The sequence below is a fragment of the Arachis hypogaea genome, chromosome 7 (genome assembly GCF_003086295.3).
Source record: "Arachis hypogaea cultivar Tifrunner chromosome 7, arahy.Tifrunner.gnm2.J5K5, whole genome shotgun sequence".
Taxonomy (NCBI): domain Eukaryota; kingdom Viridiplantae; phylum Streptophyta; class Magnoliopsida; order Fabales; family Fabaceae; genus Arachis; species Arachis hypogaea.
This window is the reverse complement of record NC_092042.1, coordinates 47,946,597-47,965,704: the sequence shown is the minus strand read 5'-3', so window position 1 is coordinate 47,965,704 and position 19,108 is coordinate 47,946,597. Positions and strand designations below refer to the sequence as shown.

General features: G+C 29.7%; 1 pseudogene; it reads left to right on the top strand.

Moving 5' to 3' along the window:
* The first annotated feature begins 4,608 nt into the window (after positions 1-4,608).
* On the top strand, positions 4,609-12,835 carry LOC112703015 (uncharacterized; annotated as a pseudogene).
* The last annotated feature ends 6,273 nt before the right edge of the window (positions 12,836-19,108 follow it).

The following is a 19,108-nucleotide window of genomic DNA, read 5'->3' as shown; positions in this document are numbered from 1 at the left end:
AATATTTTTTAAGTTAATACACAAATATTATATTTTAGGTAATTATATATTTTTTATGTTATTTTGAAAATTATTATATAATTTAAGATAATTTTATTATGTTTATTTTTTTAAAATCATTGTTATTATTAGAGAGTAACTAATGTTTGTGATAGTCTAAAATTAAAAAATAAAAATATAAAATATTAATATACTAAATTTTCGAAGTATTAACATGTTTATCTTAAATTTTATTTCCCTATTAATTAGTATTTTTTGTACATTTAATTGTCATGAACTTATATAAATTAAAATGTATAACTTTAAAAATAGATACGTGTCTAAAAAATAAAAAAATATTTTTTTTGTTAGTAAAAAATTTATGTCGCTTTAGCTTTTTTTTTTTTGGTATCATATCTTACATTTTTATTATAATTAAAAGTTAGAGATAAGTTATTAAATATAAATTTGCAAAAAAAATATAATACTGAAAGAATTATCATAATCACATTTAAAAGTATTTAAGTTATTTTCATTTAATAAAAGTGATATGCTTCAAAAAATATTTGTATATAATTTACTAACAAATGTATGAGATATTTATCATAATTTTTATTTTTAATAAAAATATCATTGTATTAAAGTAATGCATTTTAAAGATGTATAAATGAGATTTTTATTAAAAAGTTTACAAGATAGTAAATGCAATTTTATTTTAATTTTATCCTTAACATTTAGTTTTAATTTTACCTTTAGAATTTTAATATGTTTTAGTTATACTATTAGAGTGAACAACATTAATTATAACTAATCAATTATATTATCTGATTTGAACAAAATTAAATAAATATTAAATTATAATAAATAAAAAATAAAAAATAAAATAAATAAATTTAATTTGAATTATTTTCTTATTATTTTCTATATCTAGAAATTAGAATGTGCTTTTATGTATTTTGATTAATAGTTCTTAAAGGAGTTACTATTTTATTTACTAACATTTTAAATTTTTTATAATATTTTTATAAAACTTAATTAATAGATTTTTCTTCACAATATTTTTCTTGAATTTTTTAACAAAAATATATCTTAATTTTTGTCTTTATCTTTTATATTATTTATTATACTAATTTTTTTACAGTGTATTTTTATCAACTACATACATTATTTTTATGTCTTTTTTTATTTTTTTAATTATTTTATTACGTTATTTTTAATTATTTATTTTACTTTCACTCCTTATATGTTTATTGTATTTCACTTCATTTTAGTTTCAATTTCATAGTTAACTTTCAATTATATAAAAGTCAATAGTTTCTTTCAAAACATGATTAAATATATTATCTATTATATAAAATCATTAGGATAAATAAACAAATATAAATTGAATATATAATTTAATTTTAATTTCAACTAAAAACTAAATAAATTGTTAGAAAAATAGCAACTAATTTTGTTTTTAATTTCTCTATAATTTATTTAAAGGTAAAAATCTCTTTATAACCACTAATATCACCGATAAAAAAATTATAAGTCTCTATAAAATAAATAACGTATATATAATTTTAAAGTTATTAATCATAGACTATGGACAAATTTAAAAAAAAAATTTATGGGCCAACATGTAATTTTTTATATTTTTATTTTTTTTCTAAAATTTTTCAAATTTATCAACATTTAAATTGTCTATACATCAATTCTCAAAATATTATGATTTCACAAGATATAATATGTGGGGTAAATCACCTTTATAAACCATTTGCATACCAATTTTACGTATATCCCCAAATTAAAAAAGGCTATGTACGTGTCTCAATTTACATATCTATGTAAATCAAATTTTATGGACTTCAAATGATGTGTTTTCGTAGTAAATCGAATCTATAAGATTCGAATTACTTGGATGCTATCTATGCTACTAAATCGAACGAAAGAGATTCGATTTAAAATGAGTTGGATTGCTATTAAGTGAGTATAAATCGAACTTTATTGCTTCGATTTAGTATGGACCATATAAATGGAACCTTATTGCTTCGATTTTATATGTTTAGGTGGGGCGAGGCAGACCAGCCCTCTAGATAGCGGACTTTTGGTGAGACAAGGCAGGTTTTTCCATTTGTCACCCCTAACGGAGACACGGACATAATTACCCACTCATAATAAATATACACAAATATAAAATTAGTAATTTATCCTAATTAATATATACATAAATCCATTTCTTGAATTTAGTCACCCTAATTTCTGCCTCGAATTTGAATTTTTCTTTTTTCTTCCAAACTCATTCTCAACCTTGATCCTCTCTCTCTAACTCACTTTCTCTGTCTCTCAAGTCCGTCACTACGTTACTCAGTATCATCCCAAAAAATTATGTTATGTTATTATGTTGGAATATGTTTTTATGTTTTCTCCTTTTAAAATGTTATTTTTCATAACGAATATATTATAAAGGGATTGTGTTGAATTATATTAAATTGATTATTTTATGATTATTATATTATATCTTTTTGTGTTAATTTTTTTCAAAAGGTTTAAAAAATATTTGTAGATACCCGAAACGATCAGGGATAATTAAACAGAAACTTGCAATGACGAAGAAGGAACGAGATCATTTTTTTTAAATAGGAATGAGCGATGAGAATGTGGCTTCTCACGCTTTTCTAAGTACTCATTACCATATCTAACTAGTAATGGAAATCCAATCTGAGTCGATTTAAGAGGGACGTGTGGACTTTATGCATTGGGCCTTTAAAGTAATGAACCTAAGTTAGATTTGGGACTTAACAATGGATTTTAGTTGATTTTGCTTGCATTAAGGTTTACTAGACCCAAATATATCTTGGATTAATATTTTGAGTCATTGTTATAGCAAATACTATACTATTTAATATTATAACACTTAATATATATAAGAGTTGAATATTTTTACAAGATATTTTTTAATTCAAATTAAAAAAATTAATTATCTCTTTTTTAGCTTTAAATATTATTTTCTAATGAAAATAACAATAATCACTCACATCATTAAAATAGATAATCTTAATATATACATGACACTATATATATCAAGGATTATTATATATGATATATAATTTTTTTCTGTAATGGCTATTTATATAATTTATTGAACAATTTTTTCATCTTAATATTTAATAAATTTAAAATACAAAATAAATAATTTAAGTCATCATCTAAGACAATAAATATAATAGTGTAAATATTTATTTATTTATTAGTAGAAAAAAATATGTAAATAGTATAAATTGATATTTTTTAGTATAAAAGCAATAATAAAAGTTAAACATAATTAAAAAATTATGAAGAATTTCTTAAATAATAATAAAAAAATAAGATCACTATTTTTATATATTACAAATTTTATGAAAAAATTTTGAATAATAAATCAATCCTCAATAAATTATACATTAATTTTGTCAAAAATAAATAAATAATAAGTGCATTGGATATTATTATTTACGTACTAATATAATATATATTATCGATTATTAAGTTTATAATTAATTTTAACCCAATTTTTGGTAATTAAATTTAAATGACTGAAATTAATAAATGCTGAATATTTTGCATTTAACTAATTCATTTTTTTATTGAAATTAAAAAAAATGAGTTGTTAATCAATTCTAAATTTAAATTTAAAGTTGAGTAAAAAAATAAAAGAATATTTTAAATTTTATCTCACTAACCAGAATTAATTTCAAGATAAGAAATTACTTTGTACATCGTATATATAGTATGATCATTTACTATTTTTTAATAGTAAATATTGGTGTAAGAAATTAGAAGAAAATGTATTTATAAGTTTAGGAAATATTAATTTATTTTTCAATAGAATAAATTATATATTGAATAACAAAAGTTATTATTAGTTTCTCTTCACACTAACTAATACTCAACGATGGTGTTCGGTACACCATGTTACCAAGAAATATTAATCGATCTAATAACTTTTGTAATGATATAAGTTTAAGAATTTGAAAATTTAAAAATCATTTCATAAAATGTGAAGTTTTAACGAGTAACAATGTTGATCATATTGTTTTGACTTCAAGAATGAGTATGATACTAACGAATAAAATTGTCCTAAGTAAATTTTAACAAAGACAAAAGTTCATAAGTATTGTTATTAATGAAAAATTAATCTATTTTAAAGACAAATACAATTTTTTTCTACAGATTTCTAACTCGGCAAGTCGAGGACTAATCCACCACATATTAATGTTTTATTTATTAAGGGTCTGTTACTAACTAATGGATTATTTATACACAATATGAGATTCAAACTCCAAATACTTGCTTAAGTGGATAAATAAGATGATCATTCAACCAATTCAAATTGATTAAAACAAATATTAATTATTTTTAATATTTTTAAATTGTAAAATATTTATAATAATAATTACTATATATATTTTTATTTAAATTTTAATTAAAAATTTTATATAATTTTATGTATTATCCAACACGAGAACATACACTAGTTACAAATAAAAATATTAGTTAAGCATCTAATTTGAGAACACAAGAAATGATCACAATAATTTATTATTATTATTCAAGATAATTTTATATTAATTTTATAATTTGATTTTTTAATTCAAATCATTTAACCAATTTAAATCCGAATCGGATCCAAATCCGTATTAGGATCCAAAATTGGAAAACCCTAACTCGGTGAACCATATCACAGTTTCACTTTCACACTAGACACGCGCAAATCCAGTCGTCTTCTCCTTCGGCTCTTCTCCTTCAACCGTGTAGTCTCCGCCGCAGCCGGCACCGGAGCAGACAACTGGCACCGGCACGGCGGCACCGTGTTGTCTCCTTCAACCGGCCTCACCTCTGTTTCAGTGTTTCTCTTCTTCTGCCTTTGGTCTTTTCCTTCTCGTTCGCCGTCGTCATCCTTTGATTTCACCGTGTGGGCTTCCGGTTCTTTTGCTTTCCATTCCCCTCTGCTCGTGCTTCTTGCCTGTGGGCCACAAGGTTAGTACCATTTGCCTCTGCTCGTGCCTCTTCTAGAGGAATTTCGGGTTGTCGTGCTTCTGATTTGATTGCATTGCAGATTTTGTTTTTCCACCCAGGAGCACAACAAAGTTCGTGAAACTGGAAGTAACCATGAATTTTCACTGAACCAGAACAAGCAGAACAAGCAGTTCCAGCACAAGCAGAACAAGCAGTAGCCCTTGTTTCTCTTCTTTCCACAGAGTTCCGACGCAGTTCTAGCACGCCGGCGCTGCCTGTAGCAGCGTCCTCCATCCACCGCCGCTGCAACACCCTGTCCCCTTTCCTTTTGCCCTGTTCTAGTTCTCTGCTTTCAGGTTTTTGTCCATTTTCCTTTTTATTTTTATTAAGTTTGATTAATTTTGGTTAATTAGTTGATTTTGCTTAATTAGCTTAGTTAGATTAGTTGATTATAGGTGGTTAGGTTAGGATGATTTTCTTTAGATTGTTAGGTTTCTATTGTTGCTGAAAGTGTTTGGAGCTAGTTTGCTGTTTATGATGGAATTGTTGTTTTGATGAGAAACTGGGCTGAGATGGTCTGAAGTCTGAACATTGTTTGCTTGTGTGGAAATTTACTACTTTATTGCAAAATTGCTGAAATTGTTGCTGAAACTATTGAGATTGTTTAATCCTATTAATCCACTATGTCGTATCTAATTTTGCTGCCATATGCTTACCGAATCAATTGGCTTGCGCGTAAGAATTGCTGTTTTGCATTATTTTCATCATGCTATCATGCTATTCTTGAGTTTGAATTGCAATTTGTTTGGATTGCTGAGATATTGTTGAGATATTGCTGCTGGGATTCTTGATTTTAAATTGCATTTTGATTAATTGAACTCCTCCACTTTGTTGTTGTTGTTGCTGCTGCCAAGTTCTCCTCCATCTAAGAATCTCACCAATAATTGAACTTCCACTCATCACCACACTAAACCCAGCAAATGTTGCAAGAATTATTGACAGAATTGCTCTCTTGGTAACCTGAAATTGACCATTCTAATCCACTCAAGTCAGTTTTCTACTACTACAAACTCTCAGATTTTTTTCATCTGATTTTTTATCAGATTCTATTCCCATTCTCTTTTATATCTTTTATACCTTATAAAAAAATGGGAAGCATTAAGGGGTGTTTCAATTTCTAATTTTCTATGTAACCTTTATCATGTTCTCTTAGCATATTGAATGGGGTTTAGCTGAGTTTCAATCCATTTTAGTTTCTGGGTACTCAACATGCTATTGTAAAGATTGTAGTATGTTTCTTTGGCTGTTGTTAAGCGGGTGCAAGAGATTGCTTGTTCAGCTTTTGCAACACTTGAAGAGGTTCTGATTACAATATCTGTTTGTTTTCGCTTAATGAATCATATTCAGTTATCCAATTTACTTAATTTTATGTATGGCCCACATTTGGTTTACTTCAAACAGGAGGCTGCAGAAGAGTTGGCACCACGATTAGAAATTATATTGAAGCACCTGATGCTAGCGTTTGAGAAATATTAGGTTGTGGTTGTTTGATGTATTTGCAGATATATTTTGTTATTTGTCGATATATTTTCCTCAAAAGTTGTGGTTGTTTGATGATTTTGTTGGCATCTTTTGATATTTTGTGCTTGTTGTTTTAGGGAGAATTATTAGTGGTATCATTTTGATGTTTTGAGAATGATTAAATGTTATTTAGATTAGCGATTGTCATTAGATTTATAAAGAATCAAATCCTAGTTGTAATGAACCTATATAGTTTAAAAAGGCTTTAGTATTAATTTTACTTTTAAAAAAAATTATGGTTTGAAAATGGGATTTTCTAAAAATTGGTTTTAAAACTGGACTTTTGGTTAAAAATTTGGTTTGGAAATGGATTTCTAAAATCTGGTTTTAAAACTGGATTTTTGGTTAAAAAAAATCTGGTTTAAAATTGGATTTAAAAGAAAAAAAACCGGATTTTAAATTTGGATAATAAAAAACTAGATTCAAAACCGGATTTTAAATTTGGATGTTAAAAAACCGGATTTAAAACCGGTTTATATATATAACCGGATTTACATATTAAAGCCGGTTTGAAACTGGTTTTTTATTTTTCAAACCGGTTTAGAACCAGTTTCTCTTTTTAATCCGGTTCCAGTTTGGTTTCATGAACCATAAAACTGGTTCTAAGGTGGTTGCAGTTTGGATTTTTGAAAATCCAAACCATGCCCACCCCTAGGGGTTAGGGGTAGTATGGGTTGTTGACTTCTTGAAAAAATTCTTGTCATAAAGATGGGCAAAGGCCCAAAATTTTGTTATCTGTATAAAATTTACGTTTTCTTGATTTTTGGGCTTGTGGCCCATTATAAAGAAAAATTCCATCTGACCCAAAATTTTTCCTTTGTTGGGGTTGGACCCGAAGCCGCAGCTGTCTCCGACTCCAAGCTTCCATTTCCATTTCCATCAACACTTGACACTCCACCGGCGACGACGACAGCTTGTCGGCGCCGACTCGACAGAGGCTTCATTTAGTAATCAGTAGTATTTGCAGTTCAGATAAGGTCGTGGTTTAATGGAGCCTGCAAACGTAGTGTTCGACAAATTGAAAGCCGTCGCTAAATCCGGAAACGAATTCTTTCATGGACTCTTCGATCCTCGTCGCAATCCGGTACATTTTCTTCTCCTTCTTATCTCTTGCTTTAGGTTTGTCTCTTCTTCGTTCATGCATTCAACTTTGTTGATTCTGTTTAACCTGTTCGCTTATTTGTTGTGGTTTCATCTGAATTGGATAACGTTAATCCTATTATACTACTACATTCACACTATGCTTCTTCCTTTTATGATTCAAAAGAAGAACCGCTGTGAAGGTCTATAGTGCTAAGCCTGAAAGGGAAATGTAAGAGAAAAAGTGTGAAGAAAGTGTTTGATGATTTTACTCGCTGAAATAACTGTACATGAATAGTCCTTATACACATTTTTGTAAATGATAGAAAATAACATGAAATTTGTGTTCTAAACATAAACATATTTTTGCTTCTTTTTGTCTCTGTATTTGTGTGTGTCTAATTTATCAAACACAACCTTGCATAACAGACTATAAACTCAATTACACAAGTGACAGCTGGCATAACAAAACTAACTCTTAAGCTAGTTTTTTGTCTGTTTCATATTGTTAACACCAAAAGTTGTGCCTGTCAAATGGATGCATAGTTCTTCAGTGATACTTTATGATTGTTTGATGGTTGCTTCCACTATGATTATTCCAGATTCAAATCCTCAAACGTTTAAACCGAGAAGCATTCTCTGACATTATGAAACTCAGATAGACAAGAGAAGGTTGAGAGATTGCTTTCCTTCTATAAATCATCCAAGGGAGGTCCCTTCCAGGAATCTACCACTCATGTAAGAGGAAGGGTCGATATGCAGGATGCTTTATTGATTATGAATAGCCTTGATCAACAGAGCTTAGATGCCATTACTACGTCCAGAATAAGAACTGGCATTGGATCAAAGTTTATTTTTGAAACCAACATTGGGCAGGATACTCTTGCTGCAGAGTTTGTGACAAGTCAAAACGGGAAGGAGTGCCCCAATGATATCCTTGAAATGCCACTTTCTCTAGCAAAACTCAGTTATACTAAAAATGTTAATGATTGGTTATCTCTGATGGCTATCCCAATAGGAGCTAAATGTAGAGATGTTGGAATTGCTTCAAATTCTTCTGATGAGGTACTATTTGATTCTGTGCCTCTCTTTGATGAATTTAGTAACGTTCACTGTTGGTATGTGATGGAACTACCATTTAGTGTGATACACTCTTTAAAATTCAGTATTAGAAGTTTCAAGGATGGGCTGAGCTCTCAGTTTTTAAACATGTGTTTTCTCTACATGAATGTGGTTTGTCTTGGGAAGCTGTGATACACTAACCCTGAGGTTTACCAGTGTATATCTAGAGTCAAAATGAATGGTTTATCTTACATCAGTTTTATCTGATTGAGAGATTTCATAACTGTAATGAAATAGACTATTGCTCACTTTAGATATACTTCTTATAATATGAGGCACTAGATAAATGTATTTTGCATAGAGTAGAGAAACACCACCATGATTCGTGTATACTGCCAGTGTATATTTTTCTTTTCTACTTTTTGCTAGTTAGATCCCTGACATAATAATATCATATTTCTGCTCACTTACCTTGAAAAGGGCCTTACGGACTTCTCCTCTTTTGGACCTCCCATTCTAAATTTGCACAATGGTAGTGGTATTGGCATAACTGTGAGGAAGTCAAATATAACAGCTTCATTGGCTCAATTTGTTGCTGGACTTGGAATGCCAACTGGGACTAATACAATGGAGAGTATATCCAGCACTTTTGGGAAAATTGTATCTGAATTTTCTTGGGGGAAGCTGTCTCTTCTGGGTCTTCAACGAGTGCCTTTACAATTTGCGCAATTTAGAAAAGTTGGAGCTCATATGATTCCAATAGTCTTGTCCAGGCAACATAAAGTATCCGAGACAGTACCTGAAGTATCACCATGGGTGGGAGCAAGGACACAGGTCTCAACTGGTTCCATTGCTCTGTTGGCGGAGTCTGAACTTGCCGACTTTGTAAAATTTGGAGGCTGGATCGAGATGAAAGATCCAAATTTCAATTCTGTTCAATGGGCTCTAACCATGTCTGATGTTTCTGAAGATCCAGTTGGCTGGGGCATTAGTCTCAGCGGGATGATTGGAGATTCAACCAGTGATCATTTTCAGGTTGAATCCTATCTAAAATTTAACATGGGTAATAAACTTTGCTTGAAGCCTGGCCTTGCATATGTGATGCATGGGGATTCCATGGTAGCTGCTTTAATGCTTCGTTCTGAATGGTCCCTGTGATGATTGTCCTCTGCCTATTGCTATCTATATACCATGCAGTTTTTTCAGGTTCTTGCTACACTTCCATCGAGATGTATAGGTAAACCATTCTTTGTTTAGATTTGTTTACTCGTAATAATTCAAAGTTTGTCCTCATTACATCCTTACAAGATCCCTTGAGGACTTTTAAATACAGAACACAATTTTGTTCAGCTAAATTACACAAATTAAATATCAATGGTTTAATAGTTTTTTAGTTCAAAGCTTGATTAGTTCAAGCGGTTTGAACTTGTTTTCCCAAATTAGGTTTTCTATTGAAATCCTAACAATTGCTTTAAAAAAAATTTTGGGGGGGGGGGGGGTTGAACTGAGATGAAAAGGATGTTGTATCCTCATATTAGACTGTTAGTCAGCTCGATGATCTCACTCGAGGCAGGTTATTTATTATTTAAGTACACTTTGAATACCATGGTTTAGAGTTTGAAAAATTAAAGGGAGTAATGTCTCTATTTGAGCATTCCTAGCAATATTATTATTTAAAAAAATAATAAAGAGAAGTCATTTTATTGATTGGATTAGGTGCTCTGGCAGCTTTTCTTTACAAACCAGTTTGAGAAATTTTATTATTCTATTTGTGAATCAAGGTGCTGAGTTAATCATCTCAATAGATTGACTGTTGTTGCTGCTGTTGTTATCCTATCTGACATTGTACCCAAGTATGACAATCATCTAATAGTTTCACACCTATGTTCATTTCTCTCTCTTTAAGCAAAACAGTGAAACACACAAATAAATTAAATTTCTAATAATCTGAATCAAACTGGTTGTCAGGAGTTTTGTAGTTTACAATTTTTAACTCATTTTGTTTGGTATTTGACTATTAACACATACCCTCAGAAAGGAGAGAATAATAAAGGGGAATAATATTGATACCAAATTGGTCCTAAAATTAACAAAACTGATTGGTAATAAGCCAAAGGCCAAACTGGTGTCAATACATCTTTGGAGTATCAAAATAACAAATGCGCATAAGTTTGTGGATTGTCTTCTTAAACTTGATCTATTTTCTGTTAATTAATAAGAAATAGCTCCCATTACTTACCATCACTGTTTATACCACTTAATGTAATGTTGAATTTGGCTTGTTCCTTTTTAGAGAAGGATTTCAAACCCTAGAGGAACTTATATTATATGACATGGTTGCATATGTTCAAACGCATGCATGCACCACGTTTTTAAGTGTTGTTGCAAGCCTCTTCAATATAAGTACAAAATAAGTGATCATTTATGTGATTGGTTCAAGTGAATCTAGGGCTTGAGCATATGGGATAGCAGCATGGATCTCTACAGTGATTATTTGGTATAGTTTAGCTGATGCAGGGGCAAATAGTTTGATGTACTTTACATAACTGCTAACTTTTTCCCTTTTTCCAGTTTTGGTTTCATGTCAATATACCTCAGTTAAATCTTAATCCATGAGTCCAAATTTGTTCCTATATTTGACAAGATCTATAATAGTTAAGCAGAACAAGGAATGAAAAATAACTTTTGCTGTTGAGATGAGAAAACACTCATGCCTGGAAGATTAAATTGTTGTAAATAGGAATTCTACAGAAGATTCCACTGATTTCAGGTGATTTCAGCAATCTCTTATGCAGAACAGTATTTATCTTTTCTTTATATATTGTGTAAGGAATTCTTGCAAAGAGAATCCCAGTTGGTTACAGATTTGGGAATGATAATGAAGCATAACTATGATTTCTTGCGAGCATGGTAGAGTCAGGGGTAATGATTGATATTGCCATCTTTAAATTTTACCTAACAGAAACCAGATAACTGTTATTTCAAGAGATTCTTCAGGGAACAAATTTCAATCCTGTGTGGCTACATATTACCTTGACAATCAATACTATGATTGAGTAACCTCAACCGGTCAACCCTACTACTCCCTAGCTTCAAGCCCAAATGAACTTTAGGTATCAGTTCAAACTTTAGTTTTGAACATTATGTCTATTCATATCCTGTTAATGCATAAATGTGAAATGATTTAACTATGGTCATCTATATACATTCAAAATGCCATGCAGTGGACAGAGTTGTTGTGCTAAAAAAGAATGAGGACAATGCATGTAGATTTAGAGCACATATCAAGTTTGTACTTAGCTTTAAAATTTGTAAATACAAAAAACAAATTTTCAATTTATGCTAATGGTTGATGATTAATGATGATTAGATTGGAAAACTTTCAAAAATGGAACTGTAACTTAAAAGACCTAATAAATATGTATATGTATATGTATATCATTGGCCAACCATTTTCAATGGCATTATGATGGTTTAAATTCTGTTGTCAGTTGTCACCATTGTTAGAAAGTGATGTAAGTTTCAAATTTTTTAATTCTCTTTGATATGTAGGGTTTCAAATCGTCAGTATAATTGTTGGCTGTCGGTGATGACAATCAATTGTGTGAGCTCTACTCTGATGGTAATAGGTAATCAACAAATGAACAAACATAAAATGTCATTTTCCTTCTAACTGCATTATTTGGCCATTGAAGTATTGAACAATTCTCTTCTGTCTAATATATATATATATATATATATATATATCTTAGAGACCGTTTTTCTTGGGTCATTGGTGCTATACCACTAATTAAGATTCCACAAAATACTGCTGAGCAACCACTATGCACAGTTTATAAATGAAATGAACATTTCAAATGTGCTATTGCATGACATGTCTGTGATACCAATTTTGAAATTCAAAATAATTTTATATTTGTGGCGACAGCTTTGACCTTTCCAAAGGACTTGTCAGAAGGAAACTTGACTAAAGAAGAAGATTCCTTGATGCATTCACAAGCCAACAACAGCAATAACACAATTTGTATATATAATTGTTTTATTTTTATTATTAAGGTCTTGGGGCCTTGGGGGTGGTTTTTTTAGCAAAATAATTTTCACATATTATCACATTTTGTTTCATAATATATCATCAATGAATTTCTTTCAAATTTGTTAGGCGCCTGCTTTGCTATATATAATTATATATTGATTGGTCTTTTTGCTTTAACCAATCATTTGCACGGAGTTAGATGGTCCTTGGCCAGCAATAATAAAATTATCTGATTTTTTTCTTTTTATTTTAAATAATGTTTATGTGATTCATTGTTGTGCTCATTAATCACCTTTGCTTCCTACTAAAGTGTATGCTTGAATTAGATGCTTAATCAATCAGATTTTGTTGACTGCCTGTCATCCATCTACCACCCCCATCATGACCAAGGTGTCATATTCTGTAATTTCGAGGTTATGTCGCTTTTTCAAATGGACTTATCTTGGGTCATTATGACATATTAGATTTTGCTTCAAACGTGCATTGCATTAGGCTTTCAATAATAAGTTATATATTGGAATGGATCTTCTAATGGTTGTTACCCAAATCCATGAAAAATATTCAATTCATAAATATATGAGAGAAGTAATTCTCTAGGACCAAAAAGTCTAAAAGCATGATTCAACATTAGCAGAGTAAGTTTGTCACTCAACAAAATTGCTTTTGGCTCATAACAATTTTTAGATATCTATGTCTTTATATTGCACCATTTTAACCTCCATTTTAGTAAAACATCATTTTTACCCTCATTTAAAAAAAATAAATAGTGCACATATGCATTCAGCATTTCCCTCTCTATGTGGTGGGGAATGACATGTTCTATGGTCGAGGAGTACTTGCTCTTTCTCTTTCAGGACATGGGTCTCCATTTGTTTGTATTTCCTGAAGGTTATGTAAGATATCACACCACTCACCCCAACACATGGACACTCTTACCATTTCAACAAAATTCCTAATCAATATGTTAGATGATGCCACTATAAGCATGAACTCTAATGTAACATCCAATGTCCCCATCATATAGTATAATTATAGAGGTTTAGTCATTCTCAAAAAGGAGGGCAAAAAGAGTCTAGTGATAGGACCTCAAAGAAACTGCATTTATCTTTTACTCCCTCCTTTTTGAGAATTTGATATTGCCAGCATGCCCTATGGACAAAGCTGTATCTTCTTCAGCTAAATTTGGGTTTCTTTTTCAACTTTTAGGTGAAATGGGGCATTACTCTCCATATGAGACAATTTTTGCACACCGTTTTTCTCCCGTGCTAAACTAATAAATTTCACTCGTAAGTGTCGCGAACTCGAATCTCATTTTGTACATACAGCAATTCAATGGTAATCAAAAAGATATATATTTAATTCAAACTAATTGAGTCATAAATCTCTTCTGATAATATTTTCATAAAACACAGTTCTTTATATGTTTAATTGATTTACTTTTATCTATCAGACTGAAATTAATTTAATGGTATACTCAATTCAATAATAATAAAAAAAATAAATACATACTGCAATTGGCTATTGCTACTAGCTCTATTATTTGTCATCACTTCTCGAGCCACCCTCCCTCCCCACACCCACAAATGGATTTCTTTAGGCATTGGTTATGGAAAACATATCTGGTAACACTAAATTTGGTACATGTCTCTATCAGACATAACATCTGTAATATTCTGAACATGTTTATGACAATTACTATTAATATTAATTAACAATTAATAATGAATGTAGTAGGTCCTAATAACTTAATTAGTCTAGCTGTCTAAAGTACCATTTGGTTTCTTGGCATTATTATTAAGAGGGTCTCGGATCAGATAACTTTAAGTCTTTAACTGTAAATTGTGTCACTATATTACAAGAGGCTTCAGGAAATGAAAATTCTATATATGTAAATAAATTGTACCTTCAAGGTGTTGTGTAAGATTATCATAAAAGGGAAATTATATGTGAAAGTGTGAAGAATGATGGTGTGCTTTCCAGGTTGGTGCTATATTCACAAGTAAAATGTCCATGGATAGTACTATGCTGTTGATGACGTTTTCAGCAATCATCATCATCATCATTATGTGAGTGAATGACTTAAGAAACAGTTGTCAAAGTAATTTCACACCACTGAATTTCAAACTGCTTGCATGTTCTCATGTTTTGGAAAATTTTCTTTCATAGTTAAGGCTAATAATAACGCCTAATATTTGAAGACACTCGTTAATAAAGTTAGTGGATGTCACAATCATTTGAGTATGTTTATATTTGGAACCAAATTGAAGAGCTTCATTTTTATTGTACATATATTTAAGAGTATATACTTATTTTGGTCCTCAAAGAATTTTAGATTCGACACTTTAGTTCCCAACTAAATTAATTCTTAACAATTAATTCTGTCAGTCACTTAGGTTCTTTACTCCGTTAACTCTAACAGAGGATAAAATAGTCCCTGATAACTCTAACAGGGAACAAAATGGTCCCTGATCTCCTCTGTTCGGAAACGATACTGTTCTCTCCCAATTTCCATCATATCTCGCATAATACTAACAGTCTAACACTGTAACTTCAAACTACACAATGCACACTCTATAAATTTAATGTTCATAAGAAAAAAAATTCTCAACTTGTTCTCAACCAATTCATACTCAGGAAACTACTGCCTATGTCTCTCAACTAGTTATCGTTTTCGATGGATCCCATGAATCTAGACAGCAAGTCTGATTTGTTAAGACTCGTCGTCGTCGTTGCCATCTCCCTCCTCCTCTGCCCTATTATCTCCATGACCACATTGTCCACCACTCCGATCGCTTCCTTCAGCTTCTTCTCTGAACCAATGTTCAGTAATCGCTTCAGTTTTCATATGAGCGACAATGGCGACATTGCTCTTTGTACTGATAGCTTGGATGCGAGGTCAAAGTTGTCTGCCAACTTGGACTATGGAAAAGAAGGAATGAAGCACTTGGTGTCTATTTCAAATGAGAATTTGCATATGATGTCAAAGGAGAATCTTCTCATGATGTCCTAATGTCCAACAATCTATATTGCTTGCCGGAGAGTGGGGAAAGGCGTGCCCTTGGAGTAATTGTGAAACTTGGTCTTGAGGATGTCGTGGACGTATCAGGGTTGGAGGTGATGTTATTGAAGACATGGAAGTGGATGCTTTTTGTGGGTGAAGTGCAGAGGAGGTGGATGTACCAGTCACAAAGATTTAGAAAGTGTGTAGTCCATGACATGTTGAGGTAGCTGCGACACGTGTGACAATTACACCATGGCTTAATCTTGGAGCTAAAGAAGGAAGAGTATAAATGTTAGGAGAAGAAGGAGAGTATAAATGTTAGGGTTATGCGAGATATGATAAAAATTGGAGAAGAACAGTGTCGTTTTCGAATAAAGGGGTCAGGGATCATTGTTAGAGTTGTCAGGGACCATTTTGTCTTCTATTAGAATTGTTAGGGACTATTTTGTCCTCCGTTAGAGTTAACAGAGTAAAAGACCTAAGTGACTGACGGAATTAATTGTTAGGGATCAATCGAGTAATTAATTTTAGTTGGGGACTAAAATGTCCAATTTAAAATTCTTTGAGTACTAAAATAGGTATATACTCTATATTTAAACATAAGATGTTATATTTATGTCCATATTTTGAACCTAAATAGTAATATTTGTATTTGGTTTAAAAGCTGTTGGGTAAAGTAATAAAGTATTACCCAAAAATTTATATTTCTGAGAAAAATAATATAAAAGTTACGAATCATAAATAAATTAAAAAAACTAAAATAATCATATATATTCTCAAAAATAGTTTTATATATTGAATTTTGATGTAATTTTTTGCAAGTATGATAAAAAAGAATATTTTTATTCTTAAAATTTAGTGATTTTAAAGTTTATACAAAATAAATTGTTTCATGATTTTTTTTAATGATTGAAAAATTTTAAAAAATGAAAATGTAGTTAGTGATTGAATTTTTCTTTAATTTTTTGCATGCTCCTTTTAAATAAGTATTCAAATATTCTACAAAAATGTGTAAATCATTTGTATAAAATATATTTGCTACTAAAAAGGAAAATATTTTTTTATGACATTTTTAAATCTTTTAAAAGCTTATTTGTCTTTTATATCTTTTAGAATTATTTTTGTTAGCTGACATAGAGTTTTTTTTATACTATTTTAATTATTTACTCATAATTATTTTATAATATAGACACATTGAAAAAACAAAAACTTTTCTATTTTAACTTTTTCAATACTTATCTTTCCGTACACAATTTTTTTTATCTCATTTTGTTGAGAGTAAATTATAATTTTTTATCATAAAAGATTTAAACACTACTAATTTTAACTGTGAAAAATAAAAATTAACTTTATATTTATAAAAAATTAAGTTAGTTCCATAAAACTATCCAAAATAGATAGTTGATTGAATATTTTGGATATTTTATCAAATTTACCCCATCATTGATTAATATCGAATTAGTTTTATTTTTTATAATTTTTTCACTGTCAAAATGGTAGTTTATAGCATTTTGTTTATAGATTGGATTACTACATGAGTTCAAAATAATATTTTATTTGAAAATTATGCAATAATTTTTTTTTTTTGTAAAAACATACATTAATAAAAAGAAATTTATATGCCATTTGAATGTTGATGCTCCTGTATTTTAAAGATATGGCACTATATAAACATGAGGGGAAAAAAATCAAAGTTTTCTTTTTTCATTTTGTAATCCATTCTTGATAACATTTCACATATTCCTTCTAAGGCAACTTTAATATATGTATAATATAAAATTATAATTATTATTATGTACAAATAATAGTACGACTCTGGTCTTGTATTGCACATTGCACAAGGTACAATTTACACGTCTGCTTTCAATGAAAATTAGGAAGTGATGACTAATAAGAAATGGGGGGTGAAAATGTGAAACAATTAAAGTAAAAGAAATTATTAAATTAAATAGGTTAATTAAGAAGCATCTGAGTCAAAGACAAACACAACACAAAAGAGAGAATGGGATATGCGTGAGAATTCAGATCATGAGACAGGGCCTGCAGTGTATGTTATGTTATGTTATGTTATGTTATTTGTAATAAATTTGGCGAGCCATAATTACTTATGATTAATGGAAAAAGAAACACAAACGAAGATTAGTCAAAGATCCTTTGCTATCATCACATGGGGGAGCAGGCCATAGTATATTACTCTTTATTTATTTAGTCTAACTTTATAATCTTATTTTATAATAAAAGGAAGAAAAATATTTAAGATTGATTGTCAAGTATTAAGAAAACAAGATGTCTTGATTCGTTAATCTTGCTTGGTTGTCACGATATTAGGAGACAAATCAATAAATGGTAATTTTCTGAAAGGCCTATTTTATGAGACAAGCAAATAAAACATATAAAAATTAAAAATAACATTGTGCATGCATATTATATCATATTGTAAGTATATACAATGAATAATCTATTATATATTTCTAATTTTACAACTAAAATATGACACATGTCACTTTTTCATTATAATTGAAATCAAATCTTTCTTTCTAAAATAAGGAGAATTCTTTCCTCCTCCATACTAATTTTACAATCAAAATGTGGCACATATCACTTCCTCATTGCAATTGAAATCAAATCTTTTTCTCCAAAATTAAAGAGTTCTCTCCTCCTTTATTCCTTTCTCTATCTCTCTCGTTCTTTCAACTACTCTATCTCTTTTTATATATCATTATCAATATCAATGACTAATTACTAATTTAAAAATCAAAATGTATAACATGACATTCTTTAATTGCATTAAAATTAAAATTGAAATAGAAATATACCTATATTATGTATCATATATTACTATCTAATTTAATAATCAAATATATCACATGACACTCTCTTATTAAAATTGAGAGAGCATATTTTTCTCTAAAATTAATAATTTTCCTTCCTAAATTCTCTCATCTACCTCTCTCCATTTTTCTATTTTTCTCTGCCATTTTCACTCTATATAAAATTTATATTTTATATTAGTAATTTGACAAATCAAAATATATCATCCGATATATTTTTATTACAATTAAAATAATTTTTTTCTTCCAAAATTAACAAACTCTCTCACTCTCACTTTCATTCTTCATCTTTTCTTTCATTCTCTATTTTTTCTACCTATTTGTTTTACAGAAAACAAAATTAACAAAATAATAATTAAAAATTTTATTATTTGATTTTTTATTTACAGAGACCTTGGTCTTCTTAGCTAGACTTTTGTCAACCTACTTTTTTTTTGTAAAAATAGTTTTATTTTATAAATCTTTTGAAACATGCATAATTTATACTATCAGACCAAGTGAACTGTAATTTTAAAAAAATTATATTCCGTAAGGTTACTATGAGTAAAAGTACTAGTTTTA